Genomic DNA, 5,126 nt, shown 5'->3' with positions numbered 1-5,126 from the left:
CCGCGTGCTTGAAAACACACCGAAGTGAATGCTATGTGTGGTATATTTTTATATTCGATCAACAAAAACGTAGATTACAATATTGTCGAGGGTTTAAAAAAAAGGGCGGAACATTGTAATTCTTCATAGAGAAGCTACATACATGTATATTTTGCGCAAATACATCTGATTCGGAGTGTGTGTATGAAATGTAATGATCTATGTGTGGGACAAAATTTTTAAATGCTATGTGTGGTATACAACTAAACTAGAGAATCGAAAGATTGACATTACGTCATTACATTTAAAGTCTGTCTGAATAACAAAGTTGGTCAATAAACATTGTTGTTAGTGTTTTGCGCGCCTTAAATATGATAATCCTACGTTCATGTTTACTATAAATTATCATGATTGTCGATAACTTATATTCATATTTTTGTTTACTTTGGCGAACAGTGTGGCAGAGAGGTCAAAAACACGGTCGGGGATCTCCTAACACAAAGCCACCCACGCACGGACAGGAAAAAGTTCCGTCTTGGCAACTTTTTCTTGTTTGTTTCTATAAAATTGATTGTTACAAATGTTGAATTTTCAGTGAATTGTCTACTGCTGCGACTAATGCACTTGTTTAATACACAAAATCGTAAGGATTATTTGTGCAAGATGTCATGTGAATATTATTGCAAACAAAACTACAAAAGTGTTAGTTTGTGTGTTTTTTTAGCAGAATGTGTAGGCATTTTTGACTGTAACCAATTTAATAAATAAGCATAAAGAGATCATAACAGCATTTTTAAACAAATAGACACTAGGATCAATGACATTTTTTTCTGGAAAATCATGTTTTGTATGTAAATCCTATTGAGCTATCTGATATATCACACATGCTATTTTTAAGTTTAACCGTTTATATCAGTTGTATTTGTTCTTTTCAGGGAGATTAAAGTATTTTTGGAAGCACCTTCAAGAGACGTACTGATATCTTTATCAATGAAAAGTTGTCATACAAACATGTATAGTAAATGTTCCAAAGTTTAAATGACTCTTTGATTTATACCAGATGGTGCAAGTATTGCAGGAAAGAAAACATCAAATAAACATTACATAAAAATTTTGACATTTCAACAAATTGAACAACATTATATGATTTAATGTTAATTACTTGGTGCAGTGGTAACAAGATCTTGCAGCGCCCCTTTCATGACCGGGCGAATGAGTATTTTCATTAAACATCTCAAACTATTGTCAGTTATTCAACTTTCATTTGAATTTGAGTAAATTAAGTATTGATGCAATTCAATATGTTTGTTGGTATAATGACCCCACACAAGTCAAGACGTTTTGGGCGATGATCATTTGTTATGACTTAATTGAAGCATTCATATGTTTGAATAGCAAGATTTGCAAATTCATAAATTGACTGATTACAATTCTTTGTGAATACTAATGTACTTCTTTATGTATTTGGCGCTTTAATTTTCTTTGTTACATGTGCATGCTAGTTATAAAGTAATGGTATTATTAATGACGTGTTTATTTTGATATACTGAAGATATTCATGGAGATAATATTGGAATAGACCACAAACAAGCATTATTGGATTCGAAGATGTTCAAATAGATGATATTGGAATAGACCACAAACAAGCATCATTGGATTTAAATTTTTTATTGTTATGAAACACCTGTTTTATTAACACACATTATCAGATTTTATATTCATCTAATCAATTTTAGTAATAACATAGATACAAAACCGATAAATATACACACATATCAATACACACACTTTGTTTTGCTTATGCAAAAATACACGTTAAATGGTATGTTTGCGTAGTTAGTTGAAATAGCTTTCCATAAACATCACAGAATGAAGCGGGGTCCCTGTCTCTGTCACTGTGGTTTTTTTGATTTTTAACTTGCCACATATCACCTTCCGTGTGGTTTGATGGTGTTCATGTAGTTCTTACACAGCTTCGAACCTTAAAAGCGTTACAGATCTTTCGACTAATCCTTTTCAAGTCTGAAAAACAAAGAGTAAACCCATTTTAAAGCATGTGCTCTTATTTTTTCTTGTCATTCATTAAAATATGGACCAAATTCAATAATCAGGCAGAAATATCAATCATTATATTTATTTAAAGACAATAAATAAAACAAAGAAATATTATATTTCAACATAACATGTATGCTTTAATAAGAATTAAGTTCAGTTAAACATAATTGGTTAATCATTACACGATTACTTCAGTATTCAATAATGTAACATTTGGTTAATTTGATATATTTTCAGGACAGACTAAAGTTTTATGTTCTAGATTCTTACAAAACTGTGTTCAGATTAAATGCAGAATTCTTGTATACCACACATAGCATTTAAAAATGTATCCAACACATAGCAGTTATAACATTTATATACACACACACTCCGAATAAGATTATTTGCGCAAACATACAATGTAAGTAGCTTCTCTATGAAGAATTACAATGTCCGCCCTATTTTAAAACCCTCGACAATATTATAATCAATGTTTTTGTTGATTGAACAAAAAATATACCACACATAGCATTTCACATCATGTGTTTTCAAACACGCGGTTGCACTTTTTGGAAAAAATACTTAATTAATTTTGCGCAAACTTAACAAAGTTGTGTTTTTGACAATGACCGGGCACTCGTCTTTGTTTTGTTTTTTAAATGGTTTTGAAATAATGAAGAAATTATCAAAAAGGTTACCTGAAGCGACGTTTTGTTTACATCCGATTGTCCCACACATAGCCGAAAAAGTCACGTGGTTCAGGCACCGTGATATCTATTCTCTTCTATTGCAAAAATACAAAGAATTTAGCTTACTTGTTATGCCTCACAATGGCAATTCAAACAAATATTGCTACCTTTGACAATATCTCATAGTGAGGGAGATAGTGCTCTTATTGACATCTGGGCTAACCTTTCTGGTAAAGAACATTCTAAATTAATTATTTGATAATTACTACAAATACTAATAGTGTAATGTTTATAGATACTATAAAATGTGATTGATTCAAGCAATCAAAAGATGTGATCAAATGTGATTAACCATATTTAAAACATAAATTCAAATAAGATATAAATAACTTTGAGGTGGGTGACATGACAGTCGCTACTTTAGTACAGTGCCTGACTTGACATTCTATACCTTGAGTACGGTGGGTGACGTGATAGTCGCTACCTTGAGTACGGTGGGTGACGTGACAGTCGCTAACTAAAATGACTTTTAAACAGTAGTTAGGAATATACAAATTAATTTAATCCTAGTATTTTTGGTACTTAAAAAATATATACTTACAAGTGTAAAATTATCAAAGTGTTATATCAATGGTATTAATAATATGTTTTGGTGGGTGACATAATTATCGCTGACCTACCTTGCATTTATTCCTCAATTATGGTATTTGAAATTACTTTGACTTTAAATGCTCACAAAGGAAAATAAAACAAAAATGCTGCCTGGCCCTTGTGAAATCTAAGTACAGTATGCAACATGGAGAAATCATTGCTGATGCCAGTGAAAATTATAATTGAGAAGGTAGCAGCAGTTGGCTGTTCTAAATTTTTACATTGTAGGTTCTAGTTGATTGTTTAGTGTTTTTAAGGAGGAAATGCCAAGGACATACATAATAGATATTATATAGCTCCTTGGTATATACCAATCTTTGTTTGCTGCACAATTTGTTTATCACGGTTTTCAATAAATAGGAACACCAGGGGTGTACAATGGACATTTTTTTAATATTTACGCATGCGTTTTTGATATGTTTATTGGGGAGCCATATCCATCACACACGTACATGCGAAGTTTTACATGCATATCTATTATACTTTTTATAATTGATGGTTTGTTTGTGCCCATGTATATTATTCAACAGAGCCTACTCTAAATGTCTGTTACTTTACTTTGTTTTATTGTCAAATATGCAGAATATAAACGACTGTATAATGTACAGAGGATTTACAATAATTGTACCTCATTCTGAAGATGCCTATCTGTTTGTAGAGACCGTCATGAAGGTGTTTCTTTTTTATCTCACGAAAATTTCAATGATCAAATGAAGAAAGAAAAATTGTGTTGTCCTCATTTTTTAAATATGTACTGACACAAGTTTTGTATTTTGTATAAAACGTGTTGTGTTGATTTCGATATAATGTAAATTACAAAATAATCATATTTATGACTTAGGTCAACCACTAATTACATATGTTTATTCGTTCTGTTTCCTATATAAGTGCACTTCAATAAATTTAAAACGATACTATAGAGTAACGGAAATTTAATAAACATTGAACAATATATTGTGTGAAGCAAAACATTAAACAATAGCCGATACAAGAGCTTTCGCGCTAAACATGCAGAAATGGATGACAATGGCATTATCTATACATAATATTCTTAAGTGTGACATATATTACTTGTGAAAAATAGTGTTAACTGAGCATTTAGACCACACAAACTGTTCCTTTGCAGATTTTACAATATTAAACATAATATAATTTAGGCACACACATAAGTGCTAGCATTCTTTATAAAACCATTGCAATGAAATAAACACAATGGAAGTATAAATCCCAATCTCCCAACATGCCTGAAACGTTATATATGTTACAAGTAACGGATATTTTAATCGTCACGGACATTTCTGCGATCGCATATACCAGAGGGGGTAATCACGTGATAGTCAAGATGACGACGTCCATACCGAGACAATTATTTTTCGCCGTTTTATACCCTTTATGACCTCTGTTTATTTTTTAAATGACGCTCACTTTCCAGCACATATCAGTAAAAAGGTGATTAGAGCGTATATTTCCGTATTTAAATTCGCTAAATATCTCGACTTGACTCCCCGCCAATTTTCTTAATGGAGCCCTATTAGGTCATCCCGCTAAGAAATTTCGCACCGAGTAAAGTCGAAATGTAGAGCGAAATATTACTATGAAATAGTAGCCAGTAACTTTCTTCCTAATATGGCTGGAAAATGAGCGGCATAAAAAATAATACAAGTAATAAAGGGTATAAAACGACGAAAAAATACCTGCCTCGGCAATGACGTCGCCTCTTGTTGTCACGTGATTACCCCCTCTGAATACTATTCAACTTCTTTGACTTTA

Source organism: Dreissena polymorpha, chromosome 9 (assembly GCF_020536995.1).
Source record: "Dreissena polymorpha isolate Duluth1 chromosome 9, UMN_Dpol_1.0, whole genome shotgun sequence".
In the NCBI taxonomy this organism is placed as follows: domain Eukaryota; kingdom Metazoa; phylum Mollusca; class Bivalvia; order Myida; family Dreissenidae; genus Dreissena; species Dreissena polymorpha.
This window is presented reverse-complemented; position numbering follows the sequence as displayed.